The sequence below is a fragment of the Equus caballus genome, chromosome 7, assembly GCF_041296265.1.
Source record: "Equus caballus isolate H_3958 breed thoroughbred chromosome 7, TB-T2T, whole genome shotgun sequence".
Taxonomy (NCBI): Eukaryota; Metazoa; Chordata; class Mammalia; order Perissodactyla; family Equidae; genus Equus; species Equus caballus.
In genome coordinates, this window is record NC_091690.1 from 35,804,767 (window position 1) to 35,822,602 (window position 17,836).

At 53.7% G+C, this 17,836-nt stretch overlaps 1 protein-coding gene across 2 annotated transcripts in view; it reads right to left on the reverse strand.

Moving 5' to 3' along the window:
* Window positions 1–17,836, reverse strand: part of KIRREL3 (kirre like nephrin family adhesion molecule 3) — a 535,215-nt gene that overhangs the window by 47,811 nt on the left and 469,568 nt on the right. The window lies entirely within an intron of this gene.

Genomic DNA, 17,836 nt, shown 5'->3' on the forward strand with positions numbered 1-17,836 from the left:
TGAGGGGAGGTCTGTGGGACTGTGCTGCGTGTGCCCAGGCGCACACACATGCACACACACAGACATCCACCCTCAGAATGGGTCCTGATTACATCTTCCCAAATAAGTGGTTATGGTGCCGGTTATTCATGTAGCTATGCATTATTGATTGGCCTCCGCCTCGGTGCGCACCAGATGGGGTAGCAGGGTGCGGACGGGCCGGGGTGTGTGGGGAGGGGGTGGGTGAGGAGGAAGGATGTTTGGGGGCCAGTGGGCTGAATAGAAATCAGCAGTCGCCCTTGGCAGCTGTAGTTCCAATGGAAGGGGGGCAACTCATTACCTACACATTCAGACCGGCCCTGGGCTGGGGCAGCCGGGAGGGGAGAGAGTCTGGAGCACCGGAGCCTGGAGATGCATTATTCATCCATCCCCCTCACAGGATTGGTTATTATCCTCAACCAACATAGAGCTTGGTCTCCTAATTTTTAATCACAGGGAAGGTGGAAGCGTGAGCCTTTTGTGATTAATCCGGAGATAAAAATAGTTGACTGTTTTGCTTGTTGTGCTTGTTGTCAGTCAGGAAAAATGCATTAACTGTTGAGTGACTGAAGCCTGGGAAGATCTGAGAGGCTCCCAGACAGAGCGGGTCCCCAGAGCTGGGCGCCGGCCCCAGGAGGCCACAGCCAGCCTCAGACAGGGGCTGGCATGAGTGGGAACCTGGGGTTCTGCTCATGAAAGGGACAGACGGCGCGAATTATCCTCCATCGCAGGGGTGGCGGCCATGTGCAGTCTACTCTCCTGTCATCCAGGACTCAGGCAGGCGGCTGGGGGCCTGCCTCCTTGCTCTGCCCCTCCCCATCACCAGCCCTACAGACTGTCCCACATCTGGGAGGGTGATGTGGGGCACCCGTCTCTCTCCCTGTGTTGGGGGGCCCCTGAGGACTTTCTCTGAGCCCTGCGGCCAAGCGCTAGGGGCTCGTGTGGAGAGGTGGGGCAGGGAGACACAGTCCAGTCCTGCACTGAGAGAGAAGGAAACTGAGGCCAGAGAAGACAAGTGGCTGCCCAAAGCTACCAGTGAGGGAGGATAGGAGTGGGTTTGGGAAGCGCATCCTGGCTCCACCAGGGAGGTAAAGCTTCCACCTATTTATGTAATAAGGTTCTTTACACCAGTTTATGGAAACCAGGGATTCTGCAGCTAAACGCTGTATGGAACCACCACCCAGCTCCGTGGCTGTCTCTGAGAAGTGCTCCCCAGATCAGAAGGCCTTGGCCTTCTGGACTAGAGTATATGCTGGGGGTGATCATCTGACTTTATTTCGCATGGGACATCAGCTGGACAGAGGGCAGAGTGGAGCTGGGTCAGAGGGTTTCCGTCCCATTCCAGAGTTGCTGGTCGACTTGCTTGCTGCTTCTGTGCCCAGTGATTTACAGCGTCAGGCTCACTTGACTCCTTGGTCTTGGTTTGCCGTTGGCCACGCTCGCCTGGACAGGCTGGGAAAATCCTTTTGGTGCCAGGCCACGGGCAGCACTGTGGGGGCTTCCTCCAAAGTCCACCTGGTCACCCAAGTGGGCCCTGGCTGTGCTTCCGGGATTCCTCAGACACTCCATCAGCCAGCTGGTGGGTCTCCAATGATGGCTGACCGGGGCGCGTTGGCTGACACAGCTCAGCAGCACTGACACGGAAGGTTATACTGCCCAGGGCCAGAGGCACCAGAGAGGTGCAGAGGTCAGCTGGGCCATCTGCCTGCTCCCAGCACATGATGGAGCCCCGCGCAGATGCTGAGCTCTTTGGAGGGCGGGACTGTGTTCAACTCACGCACAGTGCATTCTCCACAAAGCTGGCGAGTGGTCTGTTTAACAACTTGAATCTGATCCTGCCGCTCCTCTGCTTCAAACCCTCCAGGGGCTCCGCATTCTACCTGGAATGTCTTTTGAACTCCTCTCCATTCCCCACAAGCACCTGCACCTTGGGCTCGGGAGGGGTCTGCCTCGGGGACCTGAGTTCCTCCGGTCCCGCCTCCCTGCCTGTGCTGCCCGCGGCCTTTCTGTGTGCCAATAAGCCAAGCTCATTCCTGGCACCGGGCCCTGAACCTCACCCTTCTCTCTTTTGGAAAGTCTTTTCTGCGTCCTTGCCTTGCTGGCTTCTTCCTGTCAATGAGGCACCGCTTAAATGTCACATCCTCAGTAAGGCCTGGCTACCCTATATAACAACCCTTCAATTCCTCTCCACTACAGCCCCTCACTTGGTTTTCTTCATCACTGAGTTCATTTATTGTCTGTCTCCCCTTACTAGAAAGAGGGTCCCTGACAACAAGAATGACGTGTCTTGGCCCTGCAGTATGGCTGTGTCTAGATCAGCACCTGCATACAGCAGGTGCTCAGTCAGTATTTGTTGACTGGATAAATGAAAGACCCCCTGGGTGAGGGCTCTGTCATGGGCATCTGCTGCGGAGGTCAGCACTCTTTATACTGTGTGTGGGGGGGTGCGTAGAATTGGGGGTGGCGGATGAGTGAGCCTTGTGGGGGTGGGCAAAGGGGAGAAGTCTCCTTGCTTGCTGGGACAACTGTGCAGAAACTCTTCATGGTGTGACACTGGGGATGGGCTGCTTCCTGCTGGCTCTGGAGAGGGGGTGCCTGGGCTGGGGGGGTTGTGGCGGCTGTTGGGGTAGCTCTCAGCTGCCTTCTCGGCGACACCCGTCCTCTTGGTGGAGGAGGGACCCCAGTCTGATTGGCTGGATCACAGGCTGGGGAGAAGGCTGCAGGCTGAGCATGGGGACAGCTCAGAGACACCTGGCTGAGCCAGGGGGTGGATGTCTGTTGCCGGCATTGTGTTTCTTTGCTTTTAGGCATCACTGTTCTGCTGCGGCCCCAGGACTCAGGCAGGGCCAGAGAGAGGGCTGTGTTCATGCTGGGAGAGCTGACTGGAGCAGAGGGAGGACACCCAGGGGCCTCTGGGCTCATCCTAATCAGCAGCCCTCACACCTGGAATCCTCCTTCGTCCAGTGTCCCGGGGGCAGTCCTGCACAGCCGCATTCCATTCTTCCCTCCGACATTCCTCCTTCCGTTTCTCCCGCTCAGCCTCTTCCATGTCCCAGTCTGTGCATATCACGGCTGAGTAAAGCCAGACACGGCCTGCCCTCTTGAAGCTGATGGGAGACCTCTGTTACTCAGAGCGTGTGCCCGGGATGCACCTGCAGCAGCCACATCACCTGGGAGCTTGTTAGAAATGCAGCCACTGGTGCTCTGCCTCAGGACCGCCGGAACCAGAATCGGCACTGAAGAAAGACCCCAGATAATTTGTATGTACATCAGTGTTTGAGGAGCACTGCTCTAGAGAGCCCCAAGGAATAATTACAAACTAATGAGTGCTTTGAGGGAAAGGCTCATTGGACAAGGAGAGCACACAGAGGGGCCCTTCGCTGGCTCCCTCGGTGACTTCTGAGTTAGGTTGGAGAAGGCACGTACTGCTCACTGGACGTGGGATTTGAAGTTAGTGCTCTTGTTTCATGACAGATTCCTTTGCATATGGGATTTCTTTAGCATGGAATGTGGAGTTCTCTTTCCCCTTCTTTTCCTGGCTCACTCTTACTCAGCCTTCAAGACTTAGCTAAGGGGCTGCCAGTCTATGAGGCCTTTCTGGAATCTCCCAGTTGGGCCAAGTAACTTTTGTCTATGGTCCCATAGCCGTCCGGGCATCCGTCTGTCTCAATATCTAACCCATCCTCTGGGAATGGTCTGCATGTGCTGGCCCTCCCCTAGACTGCAACCTTATCCACCCGTGAGCCTCACCACCTGGCATAGCTCCTGCCACGCTGGGGACAACACAGATTGTTTGCTCAGCCAAACCTGGCTTGAGTCCATTACTTTACGAGCTGTAGGATTGTGGGCAAGTTATATAATCTGACAACCATAGTCCTCTTATCGTGGAAGTGGGTAATAAAGAAATCTGCAGGGTTATTATGAGAATTATCTTAATGATATAACAAATGCTGAGATAGCTTTGTAAAGAGCTATACGAATATTGGTTATGTTCGATTTTTAAGAATATTTAATTTTTCTTAATTATTTAAGAATAATATTCCTGCTTTGTGAAAGGCACTGTGCCAAGGGCCTCTTGTTTTATTCTCAGTATCCTTCGAAGCAGGTACTATTAGGATCTCCATTTGACAGATTAGGAAATTGAGGCTAAGAAAGGGCCAATATTGGCTAAGCCAACACAGCAGGGAAGTGGGAGAGCTGGAATTTAAATCCAGGTTTGTTTGACCCCAGAATACGTTCCGCTAGAGTTAGAGAGCTCACGGACCTGCCCTGAAGCTGCAACAGTCCTGCAGGGCCCTTTACACCAACCCTCCGCCCTCATCCTGATCCTTTGTCCCATAAAGGGGCAGGCTCCATCTGTGCCAGGGGCGTTCAGACCTCGCACCCCCTCAGCCCAACCTGATTTCAGAGCGCTCGAGGAAGCATGGACCTGGCTCGCGGTTGGTGTTTGACAGATGTCTGCTAAGCAGGTGGACAAATGATGTTTATGCTTAGATCCACTCACTGCTCGCTTTTGTGAACTGCCCTGTTTTCAGGTTCTGGGCAACGTGTAACCCGCAGCCTCACGCACATGGCTGCGCCACCCACTGGCCAAAGTGCAGAACTGCAGAATGTAAAGATGGGACTGGGGATGTGCCGGTTTTTGCGGACCTGCTTCTCAGCGCTAGCTCCGCGCTCACTCAGAAGATGAATTAATGCGCCAGGGCCCACTGTGCGCCAAGCCCTGTTCTGAGAACTGTGGATACAAAGCTCCTGCCCCAGTGGAGTTCTTATTCTAGTGGGAGAGACAGACTATACGTGAATAAATATATAATACGATGTTGCGTGTTAAGTACTAAGAGGAAAATGAGACTAGATAGATTCTAAGGTGGTCTCCAGGATCCTCTTCTGTTTTCTCCCGTCGTCTGGCTGTTATTTTCTGTCTTCTTCCCACCCTTACCTGTTGGTCCTCCCTGGGGTTTGCTCTTGCCTGGCACATGTCATTCCACACACTGTCCCCGGAGAAGCTCCTGGCTTTCCTGGGGACTCAATCAACATCTGTGCTGGTAAACCCCAAACACGCATACTCCATATTTTGGGGCTTCGATCACTGCAGCCAGAAATCTGCACGTCTGGACTCCACTCTTCCTCATCTCCTGTTGCTAACCAGCCTGGTTAATTCTCTGAAATATCTTTCAAATTTGTCTCTCCCTTTCCATTCCCAACAGTTTTCCTGGCACAGGCCCTCACCATTTCTTCTTTGGATTGTAAACCTAACACCCACTCCCCATCCTCCACCCTGTCCCGGGGTGAGCTTTACAAAGTCTGGTCGTTCATCCATCCACTCAATCATTCATTCACTCCCTGTTTGCTGAACATCGAGGGTTCCTTTGTTTCAGATCTTTCAAAGGTCCCCTACTGCGATCTTGATAAAATGTCTGAAATTCTTCGCTCCTGCCGACCTCCTGAGTCTCACTTTTCATCACTTTTTAACTCAAATTCTTCTTGTGGACAAGAATCACCTGCCATTCCTGGAATAAGCCTCTCTTCCCCAATTGTCCGGTTCCCTTTGCTTGGCTAACTTGAAGGTCAGGCAGCTTGGATTCAAATCCTGGGTCCTGTATTTTCTAGCCTGTGGCCATGGGCCAGGTCCTTAGCCTCTCTTGCCTCAGTTTCCTCATTTGTAAAATAGGGAATATAGTAAAACCAGATTTGCTGCGTAGCCGCCAGGATCAAGTGAGATGCAGTGTGGGAGAACACCTTATGAATGGTCCAGTGTTGTATGATGTGGTATGTTACTGGTTCTCCAAGCAGACTGAGCTCATTCCCTGAGGGATGATGGCAGAGTGCCGGAGCTCAGAGGCCTGGTGTTCTCTCTCCTTGGGAGAATACAGGACTCTCTTCTTTTCTGCTGCCCTGGCCTCACCAGGCACCGGGTGGAGACCCTGATGTTCCTCAGGGGTGATCCTGTGCTGCCCTCCTGGCTTGGCTTCTCCGCCCTCCAGTCCCCCCACATGTTGTCCCCATGAGAGAGAGGCTCGTAGGCTCGTAGGCTGCACAGGCATGTGTGGGCCCAGCTCCCCATGTGGAGAGGTGAGCCGCCTTGGCTGAGATCAGTCAAACCACTCACACGATCATTACATTTGGGGTGGTTTATTATGCAGCAGGAGCTAACTGATACACTCAGTAACTACTGTCTGCATTGCTCCCGTGTGACTGCCCAAAGCTCTGGGCTCCTGCAGTCATCGCAGAACTGGGCCCACAGCATCGACTCTCTCTCCACTCCAGTCCTCCCTACCTCCGCTATGGCCAGGAGACTCTCCTGCAAGCTCAGTCTCTGCTACTCACAATGTTCATTGGCTCCCCGTTCCTCCAGGTTAAAAACAAATTCCTCAGCCTGGAGGGTGTTCCAGGTTCTCTACAGTTAGGCCTTCTCTCTCTGGTTCTTTCTCCCAGGCTTAGTTGGACTGGTCCGTTCACCATTCTGCAAGGATAGCCTGCCCTTGAGGACCATGTGCTTTGGCTTGTGGGGTTCCCTCTGCCAGGAATGTTCTTTTCCGGCATCTTAATCGGCTGGAATCCCATCCTCTCTTTAGTCAGCTGAAAGGCTACCTTCACCTTGTTAATTTCTTGCTCATTCTTTAAGACTGTCACCTCCTTCAAAAGCTCTCTCTCGGGGCTGGCTCCATGGTGGAGTGGTTAAGTTCGCGTGCTCCGCTGCGGCGGCCCAGGGTTCGGATCCTGGGTGCGGACATGGCACCGCTCATCAGGCCACGTTGAGGCGGCGTCCCACATCCTACAACTAGAAGGACCAGCAGCTAAGATATACAACTGTGTACAGGGAGGGTTTGAAGAGATAAAGCAGGGGAAAAAAAAAGCTCTCTCTCAGTCTCAGCCCCGTCCCTCCCTCGTCCAGCCTCTGCACTGCCCTAAGAGCAAGGGCCACCTCCACGAGCTCATGGGGCCCGTGGGGCCAATGCTGTTGGCCGCCCCACTAGCCATGAGCTCTTGAGGGCTGGTCCTTGCCATGTCTTCTATCTCAGTACTTGGTTCACTGTCTGGCCCATAGTGAGTGCTTAATCAATACTGTTGCCTGGTGCCTCGCCCCATCCCCCTGAGCCAGAAGCAGACCTGGCCCTGTCACCTCACACCAGGCTTGGACCTTTTACACCGGCACTCACACAGTCAGCGTGGCTCAGATTTGTGGGCCCGCTTCAGGCGGCTGACAGTACCAGAGCAGGAGTCCTCAAGCCTCTTTGCATTTTCCACCACTGAGTGTACGACCTTGGACGTAGTAATAAGAAAACAATAATAATAATAATACGAATAATAGCTAACATTGCTATAGGGCTTACAGTACTTCCAGAACTCTTCCAGGCCTCTAAAAACAATCATTTAATCCTCACAACAGCCCCATATGAGGTAGATACAGTTACTCTGTATGTTTTAAAGATGAGGAAATTGAGGCACAAAGAGGGTAAGTTACTTGCCCAGGGTAACACTGCTAGTAAGCAGCAGAGTTGGGATGTGTGCAGGGTTGCCAGCTTTAATGAATAAAAGTACAGGACTCCCACTTATATTAGAATTTCAGATAAACAACAAGTAATTTTTAGTAAAAGGATGTTTATCTGAAATTCAAATTTCCCCGGGCATCCTGTATTTTATCTGGCAATCCTACATATGTGTTAATTACATATATGTAATTTAATTGACATGGGTGTCTTTCTTCCCTCTTCAGACCCTCTCTACCCCCATTAGGTAGATTTACATAAAGAAGCTTTGGGGCAGGATGCAAGTGGGGTTTTTTAAGGAAATGTCATCCTGTGTATTCTGTGGCACAGCAGCACACAGGTCGGGGGCAGAAGGTCAAGAGGAAAGAGCTGGAGGCTGCGTCTCAGCTGTGGGGCTGCCCCCGACCAGGGGACTCTGGACCAGCTGAGCTCAGAGGCCTCTCTGGGACTGGCAGCCTGACTCTAGTGACCAGCAAAGGTTCAGGACGCTGGGGAAGCTCCCACGGAGCTCCACGGAGCTCCCACTGTGCAGGGGACAAGAAGGGAGGCGCAGTGCCTAGCTCTGTTCCTGGCTCCTGGTTGTGTGACTGTGGGCCAATTACTTAATTCCTTGTGCTGGGTAATCTCTATGTCACAGACCTGCAGCATCTGTTTCATGGGGCTGTCATGCTGACTGGGAGCTGATACGAGTTCTTGTCTCAGAGCTCAGCACCAGAGCAGGAACTCGGTACCTGTTAGCTTTCTGTATTGTTACTGTCTGTTCAATAAGTAGCTTCACAAGGAAGCAGAAGCAGCATATCACATGCGGAAGAGCTTGTTCCAATCTCTTGTTCTGTCACCCCTTTGTTCTGTGCTCCAGTCTCAGCCTCCCTAGATGTCACGGTTAGCGCCACAGTGACGAGGTGGAGGTCAGAGGTCAAGGGCACCACCACGAGGGAGATAGGATGGGCAGGGGGCCCTCTAGGGAGGAGGGGCTAGGGTGCTGGGGTGAAGGCAAGGGAGACAGATGCTGGCAAGGACCAGATCAAACAAAGTCACTTGTTTCCCCTCAAATTAGGAAGGGTGAGCATTCTGTTTATTTCCGATTAAACCCTGGAAGAGGGTCTGAGCCATCTCATCAGCGAGGAGCTGTTTGCCAGGAGACGGATGTTTCATTAATACTGAGCAGACAAATGAATCACAGGATGTATGCAGAGCGGAGGGAGGGGAGCGTGGGGCGGGGGAGGGAGACACAGCAGGCTCCCCGCTGTGTGTGTATCCACGTGCATGTCCATGCGAGTGGGTGTGACTGTGTGTGGAGAGCCGCTGTGGGAGGGCTGGAGGCAGCCCCCTTTGGTGGCCAGAGGGAGGAACCAGCAGGGAAAGGGCTGGTGAGAGCAGCTGCCAAAGGAATGGGGTGGTGGGGGGCACGTGGAGAAGCAGAGGGTGTGGGCGGCCCCTCAGGCCACGGGAAGTGGGCCATCCTGCGGAGGAAGGAGGGGCCTTGCTCCTGTCTCCAGCTCGGCTCCTGTGCAGTGGCCACAGGATGATGTGACTGCCCTTCTCAGGTGTCTTTGCAGGAACAACCAGCATTTCACAAAGCTCTCCAGCTAGTTCTGACCTTGACTCGATTTTGGGGTTCTCCTGCTCAACATGGCTGGGTCTGGGGAGAAGCCAATCACGATGGCTTGGGCTCCGATTTACTTGTTTTAACCTCACAGTAACCTTATGCTGTGGGCCCTTATTTTATAGGGGAAACTGAGGCATAGAACGGCCTATCTACTAGTCACACAACTCACAGGTGGTAGGACCAGGACTCCAGCTCTGGCCTGTGCAAGTCCAGCGGCCCTCTCCTAACCTCAGTACACCTGCCTTTGGATGAGATCCGGCTCCGTGCTCTCTATTGCTTTCACAGCTTCAAGGTGGCATCCTGATCGCAAAAGGTTGGCGAGACTCAAGAGTGTCTGGTTGGTCCCATAAATAGAAAGCAGAACTAATATGGTTGGTTTTGCTACGGGCTCTGCAAATCAGCCTCCTTGCCCTCCTCGAGGGCTCTGTGGCTGTCGCTGGAGGGAAACGAGGCCAGTGGAAACCTTCCCTACCGACAGCTGGGGCCTCAGCAGTCTTTACAGGAATTGAGGGGTGCAGGAGAAAGGGTCACCACGTTAGTGGCTTAAAAATAAACATAAGAAATTCAGTAATTGGCTTTTAGAATGAGAGATGAGAAGCATTGCTTTCTGCATTATAAAACCTGCATTGTCCCATATCGTGGTGGCTGAAGCAGAGCAGGGAAGAGCAGAGGAGGACACAGCAGGGACGGTGAGAGAGAAGTGCAGGGGGAGAAGAGCAGAGAGAGACAGGCGGAGAGGAAAAGAGATGAAGCCAGGGAGGTGCAGGTCAGCCCTTGGGAAGAGAGGGATGTGAGGGGAGAAGACATGCCGCCCTGTACCCAGGAACCAAAAACCAAATGGCAGTGTGCCAAGAAACGAAAAAGGCAAAATGCTCTCTCTAGGTCTCTTGCCACAAAAATCCATTTCAGGGAATCCCAGAAAACCACTAACTGTACCTTTCAACTTTATGCAAATCTACCAAATCCACTCTGTGCCAGAATCCTAAGAGGAAAAAGTCAAATTCTTTTCTCATCTGAGTCTTTTTTGAAAAAGTACAAGCCTCTCAATTTGAAAAAGGGCAATGCTTTTAGAATTTGTTATAAAAAAGTGTTGCAATGCTCATCTATAGTTTAGCACTATAGATATTTTTGAAATCTCCTATCTTCCTCATTTTTCACAGAGAGAGACCACGTTTCCCCTCAGAAAGTGATGAGCATTGCATTTCATTTTATGTAGAGAGGGGACATTCTGTAGGTGAGTATTGCTGCTCTGCAGTCTTTCAGGATGCTGCAAGGGAAGACGAGGAAGGCTGTGCCTCTTTGAAACTCCAGGGCATCGCTCTGAGAAAGCAGCTCAGACCCAGCCTGGGGCAGGCTCAGTGGGCTCTGTCGCAGGTTGGGAGCCTGCAAGCCAACCCTGAGACAGAGATCTCAGGAAGCGTAGTGGGGAGAACCACCCCTGATGGGAGTGAAGGAAGCAGGGCTGGGCAGAGGGCCATCTGAACTGCGATGGCGGCGTGTGAAGGTCTCAGCAGATCCTACAGGAGCAGTGGAGCTGGGATGCCCCTTACGGTTGTCCCATTCCGGGGCAGGAGGCTGGCCTTATACCTTGTGGGGACCAGTCACTGGAAGGGGGCTTCCTCCCTTTGGTGGCAGGTGATCCTCAGAGAGAGACCCATCAGAGAGCTGGCCACCTTGACACTCCAGCAGCTGAGGGAATGAGTCCTGTCCTTGGGTCCTGAAGGGGGAAAGGGAAATTCAGGTGGCACTTCGCTGCACCCACTGCAGGGGTGGTGCTCATAGGAGGGGCATCTCTCCCAGAGCGCCCTCTTTTTCTCATCACTATTGGGGTGGGGTGGGGGTGTTTTGGCACCAGAGTGCTCTGTACGAGAATATAGCCCCTTAGGAGAAGAATTGGGTACTTGGCAAGGAGACACTTCCCCTCCTATGTGCTCTGGGCCCTACTCACCAAGCAAGGGACTCTGGCCATCCCCACAGCAACTGTTTACTAGTGTCGGCCAGTGGCTGGGTTTGGGGCCCCCAACCCCTGCATCTCCAGCCCCAGGGGAGCAGTCAGGGGCTGAGGAGGGAGCACAGCATTTGCTCTCAGAGAGACCTGGGAACCTCCTCACGAGGTGACCTTGGACAAGTTCCTAAACCTTCCTGAGCCTCAGTTTCCTCATCTTTAAAGTGGAGCTGCCAGGGGCCTCGCGTGGAGTGGGACTGACGAGAGACGGTCAGTGATGGGATGTAGCAGCGCTCCACAGCCCGAGCAGCGGGCGGCTGTGCTCCAAGACGAGTGAGCCTTGAAGGCCCGTGCCTCCTCTCCTGGCATACGGGTCGCTCCCCTGGGTGCGGGCAGAGTGTCAAGAAAGCTCAAGTCAAATGCTAACATGCAGTGTAAGAGAAGCAATGTGGAAAGAGCCATGGTGTTGGACAGTGACAAGGCCGCGGATGACCGTATGAGGTCTGCCCAGATGCCATCAGGGCAGGTAAGCTGTGACAGGCTGTGGGACTGGGTGGGGGGACCGGTCTGGGGTGGAGAAGGATGCTCCCCAGAGGTTCCTAATGTTTATACTAACTTCTGCTCTACAATATCAGTGATTGCAAACCTACCTGGTGCAGCTGCTGGGCTGGGATCTCTTCCCCTGCTCGCCCCGTGGGGCAGTTACCCTCATAGCCCTGGGGGGTGGTGGGAGGGGCTGGTCCAGTGATGAGGGATCAGCGCTCGGTGTCTGAGGCCTCAGAGCTTTTCAGCAGAAGAAAGAGGAGTTTAACCTCACCTTTCTGATGTCAAGCTCAGGGCCCTTTCCACTTGATTACCCTCCAGCAGGGGCTGGGTGGGCTGGGCTGTGTGAGGGAACAGAGCTCCCAGAATCACAGGGTGACCGGACCCCGCCCTTACCCCCCACCCACCAGCTGTCCCCTAGCCCTGATTCTGACACAAAGACCTCGAGCTCTGCACTCTGGGGTTTCCTTCCGGTCTGGACCCCACGTGCTCCCACTCTCTCCACACTCTGGGGCCCAGGTTGGCCCCTTCAACCCTTTGGGGAAGGCGAATCCTGAAGGGACCCTTGGGGTGCTGTCAGCCCCCAGAATGAGAACTCCGCCTCACTAGTGTGTGGCCCAGACCTCAACTGGAAGAGCCTTTTTTGTTCCAAATCTGAGAGATTATTTCTGACATTTCCTTTGGCTGCCACACTCCTGCTGGCTTTGGGGGAGGCTGGCGCTTGTCTGGGGCATGCGAGGGCAGCGCAGGCCTTCTCCATCCCCGCTCCCTCCCTACACCTACTAGGGGCAGCCACTGCGCTAGGCTCTCTCCCATTTTCCCCTCACGTCCCTCGGAGGTGGGCAGGAGGGGCGCTGTCTCCCTGGAATGCCCATCCCTCCCTTCCTTCCTCACTTGCAGACACCGTGAGACCTTCAGGCTTTGCTCAAATGCCTCCTCTGCCCTCCGTTAGACCATGACGGAGCATCTGCAGGGTGGGGACCAGCCTGGTCCACTTGTGTGCCCTGGCACCCATCATGGGGCCTCACCTGTGCTGTGGGAGGCTCCCCTTTGCCGCTGCAGAGCTGGCTCAGGGGACTCGCGGGGTGGATGGAGGAGCCTGGCCAGGGTGGCTTCTGGAGGGGAGTGGCCCTTTCATGTTCCTCCTGTCTCTCCTGCCTCAGCTGAGAGCTGGCACAGAGCCAGAGCTCAACAGATGAGCGCTGAATACACGGATGGAGGGTGAGAAGAGACACCTAGGGAAGGGGCTGGGTGGGAGGAACAAAGCCTTCAAAGGGGTCCTCTGAGAGGGGCAGGTCTGGAAAACACGATTGAACACTAAATGTCTCCAGTTTCTACTGTGTTCCCGAAGGTCCCCTTTGGCCCTGCTTGTGTTCCACGTTGGACTCACAGGCCAACTGTGGGAGATGCTGGATTTGGGGCTCGTAAGGGCAATGCTGCTTCAGAGACGGCTACGGGCATTTGAATCACTGAGACTGCGACCAGGACAGGTGGTGTCCCTGGCTTTCCTGAGACCTGGCACAAGTCTCTGACTCTCCGTGTTCCCCACTCTCCACCTTCGACCACCCTTTCTCTGGGGCCGTCAGCCAGGCCTCACGACCCTCAGGTCCTTAACCACCTCCCTTCCGCTCACTGTCTCTCCTCCAAGGCTTCCCTTCCCTTTGATTAGCCACGGACTCACCGTGGAAAGTGTTCTGTGCATGGTGGACACTCTATAAAAAGAGACAGGACAGCACTGTGTCCCTGTGAGTGCCCTGGGATCAGCCCGAGTGAGAATATCCGGGTTCCAGCTCAGGCCTCCATCACTGTCACTGTGCAGGAGTCTGGGGGTATAAGCATGGCACATGCTGCCCCACATGAGAATGTGTGGCTCAGGAACAGCCCTCAGCTGCTCTGAGGATGGATGTGGGGAGCCGGCAGGGCTGGTTTGAGGTGAGATATATTGGATGTGTCTTACAGCTGTAGTCAGCTCCCTGTGATGGGCATTAATGTTCGTGGCCAGAGGCATGAATAATCCAAATCTGGTATATAATTGAAAATATCATTTGCATTTGACTTTGGAATGCATTGTGTGCGTGTGTGTGAGGGAGGCGAGGCAGCTTTCCTTTCCGAGTCTGTTTATTTTAGACTCCCATTAGAGGTAATTTGCATTCACTGGACGCAGCCCCGGGAGAGGCGGGCAGAGCTTTCTCTGCAGGAAGCGTTCCTCAGCCTGGGCTCCTTCAGGGGGCAGGTCCGCTGAAATGGACGGTCCAGGCCTGCGTTCTACAGGTGCTCGAATTCCTGGGGGCTAAGCTTCTGCCTCAGTGACGTGCCAGTGGGCCAGGGATGCTGTGTGTGTTTGGAGTCAGACCTGGACTGAATTGGGGCCTCCCAGGTACTGGCCGTGTGGCCTTAATCAGCTCTCCACCCCCGCGTCTTCATCGGGAAACAGGAGGGAGAACACCTGCTCCGAGGGGTTAGTGGCTGACACTCTGAGGTGGCACATGCACAGTGCCTGGAACAGGGCGCCCTCCGTGCTCATTCCCTTTCTTCTCCCTCCTCCCTCATCTCCTAAAGAATGTCCTGCTTCCTACCTCTCCCGCCACATGGTTCCATGAGGCCCAGCAAAGCCAGGAATAGTCATTGGGGTCAGACAGGAAGACCCCCCACTTTCTCCCAGAGCCCGAGCTTGGGCAGACAGGGCCACTTGCTCTTAAAGAAGCAGAGGTGCACAGGGCTGAATAATTCCAGCTCCCTGCCCAGGGAGGCGGTTTAGAGAGGAGAGCAGGTGTCCCCTTGGAGAAGGGTGGGGTTCTGTCTGGACTTTGTGTCCATCCAATGGTGGAAAGGGGCCCCAAGTGGAGAGAAGGGAGGGCCTCAGATAATCCTGCAGCTGGAGTCCCAATGGTGGGACCCCATCTCAGGGCCACCACTTTCCAGCTCTGTGAACTCGGGCGAGTTTCTCTTCTCCGAGTCTCAGTGTCCACATCTGCAGAGTGGGCATTATGGTAAGGGCTGTCAGAGGGTCGTGAAGGCCCCGTGTGAACACAGCTCTGCCTGGATGCCAGAATCACCTGTGAGGGCCGAGGTTGGGGCACGCTGGTTCCAGGGGAAGGTGGGGTGGGGGGGGTGCTTTCCCACGTCTCCCATCGCTCTAAGGTGGGAAAGACGCACCCTCTCTTCCCGCAGGGCTGGTTGAGAGCCAATTCAAGGCCACATGACTCTGCTAAAGGCCACCCCAGGGTCCCCTGCTCTGCCCTGGGCCAAGCTGACAGGCTCCTGTGTTGTCTGTCTCTCCAGTTAACGTCTGTGACTGGTAAGGAGGCACCACATTGTGCTCTGAGAGAAGACCCAGGTGTCTGAGCGTGCGCAGGACCGAGGCCGTAGCGTGCAAAGCCTTCAGAGCTGACTCAATCCCCCATGCCACCCTCATTCGACTGCGAGGGAGCTGCCCCAGAGACGCTGAGTGACATGCCTGAGGCAGCACAGCAAGTTACGATCTCTCTGGGTGTCCTGCGGCACAGATTTGTTTTTTCAAAAAGGTGATTTCAGAATCAGGAGTTTTATTTTCTTGCTTGCCTTCAATGAGCCAAAGGGCCCCCATCCTTGCCTTGCTTCAGTTTGCTCGGGGCTAATCAAGTACAAGCACGACTTACAGACAAACACCCAGTAACAAAGAGGCCATGGATGCACAGAGATGGTCCAGATACAGTCCCCACCTGCGCTGAAAGGGAAGCTGCGCTCGAGCTGCAGCATGAAGGAGTGAGGTCAGACATCAGGAAGAACCACTGTTGGAGACACAGCTAGGGGTCAGGGGTCTGGCCTATTTCTCCAGAGCCTTTTCTTTTCCCTGTCAGGGTGGGTTGAGTCTGGCATGATATGACCCCGAGGCAGGGGATGGGCCTTCTCAAAGCCCTTCGTAGCTCATGCCCACTCGCACACTTGCTCGTTATCTTCCTGAAGTTCCTACCCTGCTCCCAATTAGCCTCTGCCTGTCCAGTTCCCTGAGAGGTGTTTCTATTTGTAGAGGCGGAAGAGAGAAGTGCAGGGCCGAGAGCTCCAGGAAGGACAGGGCTGGAGTGGGGAGAGGGGAGGACGCGGCTGCCCATCCCGGACTCTGCCCCTGGCCTGGCTCCTGCTGTTGGAAGGGGAACAACCAGCGGGCAGTTTTTGTGGCTTCCTATCAAACTTTGCTCAGCTGGCTCTGAAAAGGCCCCTCCAAGCCGTTTAGGCCTCAACAGCTTTTAATGGTGAAATATCAAGATGCTGACGGGGCGCTGAGGTGGGCGGGGCGGAGGGAGACCGGCATCTCACCTGCTCCCACGCCACAGCCCTGAGTCCCCAGCTCCTCCCCACCTCCCGACGCTCAGGAGAGGGATGTTCAGAAGGCAGCCCCGGGAGCCCCGGGGGCACTGGCTGGGAGCCAACGGCCTGGAGGACTAACTGGAGACATCCAGGCAGCACCGGGAGGCTGGCCTTTTAGAAAAGACAGACCAGAGAGTGAAGGTTGAGGAATCAAGTTAGAAATGCCGCAGAACTTTCTGACACTGTGTTGAGCGACCCGAGAGGCCGTGGAATAGCCGCGGGTGCTAAGGCTGACCAGCAGGGGGCGGTCATTCTCACTGCATATTGCAGAGCATTCTCCTGATTCTTTGCCTTGAACCTCACAAGGACCCAGGTGAGGCAGGCTGGGTGGGGCGGCGCGGGGCCCAACAGCCCTGGGACTCGGGAGGAAAGGGCTCGGCAGGGAGCAGAGAATCGGCCAACATCACCCCGCGCGAGTCTGAGCCGCAGCCTGAACTTCAGGTCCAGAGAGGTTTCCCCGCGCAGCCCGCAGCCACCTGCGTCCAGCGCTGCCGGTCCCCAGCTGGCCCCGCCGGGACAGGCGCATGGTGCCCAGTAGCTGACCCCAAGCTGGCTCATGCCTCGTGCTCCCTCCGTTTAGCCCAGAGGCCTGGAGCCCTTTTCTGGTTCGGACCGGGGCAGGCTGTCCAACTCGTCTGCTCCAACTCAGGGCTGGAATTAGGGCTGCCCACCAAACTTAAGGACGTGCCCCAAATCTCAGTAACGGAGAGAAATACCATTTTAATGAAAATTAAACAAAAACAAAACCAAAAAACAAAACTAACGCAAAAATATCCATGATGAACAAAATATCACATTTTAAATAAAGACAGGATTATTAACTTGAAGTTAATTAAAAATTATTTAAGAGGGTCACTTTGTCAAGAGAATTTATCAAACATGGCAATTCTCTCACCTGAAAATGAGATAAGCAAAGAGAAGTAGATTATTATCATTATTGATGTGTTTGCTTCCACCAAAGCCAGGGAAGTAAAACGATAAGTTCTATTTTTGCTGTAAAAAAATATTGAGGCTTAAAATAATGTTGTGAGTTTTAATACGCCTACTTTTAAATGTTTCAATATTTTTTCAAGGACTTTAATGTTCTGAAAAGAAAGTTAACCTTTAACAAAATACATAGAATGTATATAGGGACACACATTAAAAAATTATTTTAAGTTTTTCCAGTTTTATTGCGATACAATTGACAAATAACGTTGCATTAGTTTAAGGTGTACAACATGACGATTGGATATATGTATATATTGCGAAATGTTTACCTCAGAGTTTAGTCAACATCCATCACTTCGCATAGTTACAAAACTTTTGTTTGTGATGAGAACTTTTAAGATCCACCCTCAGAGCAACTTCCAAGATGTGATACAGTGTTGTTAACTACAGTCACTGTGTTGCACATCTCACTGAGGAGCACACATTTCTCCCCTTGCCTTGCTCTAGAGGCTCAGTTCTGTTACTGATCCTGTTTTTATTTAAATTGTGATATTTTGTTCAGAAATTAACGATCTTTTGGTAGTATTTTGGTTTTTAGAAAAATTGCATTGAAACATTTATCTAGATTGCTGGGTTCTTGGATGCCCCTTGAATTTTGTGCCTCCCCCTAACCTCGGTCCTGTTCCAACCACACCCCAGGGAGGGAAGCTGCCCCTCTGTCCTGCCACTGGTGGGGACAAAGGCAGGCCAACCCCTCAGGCTCTTGGGACCCCCCTGGGGCATGTTCAGGCCTAGAATTGTCCCAGAGGACGTGAGCACCAGGGCGGGAGCCGGCTGCCAAGGGAAGATGGATGAGCCCTTGCGGCCCTACAGATAGAGACGGGCAGCCGTTCCCGAGGCCATCCATCAAGTCCCCTGCACGATGACACTCACCTTAATCAGGCCAGGAGGCCC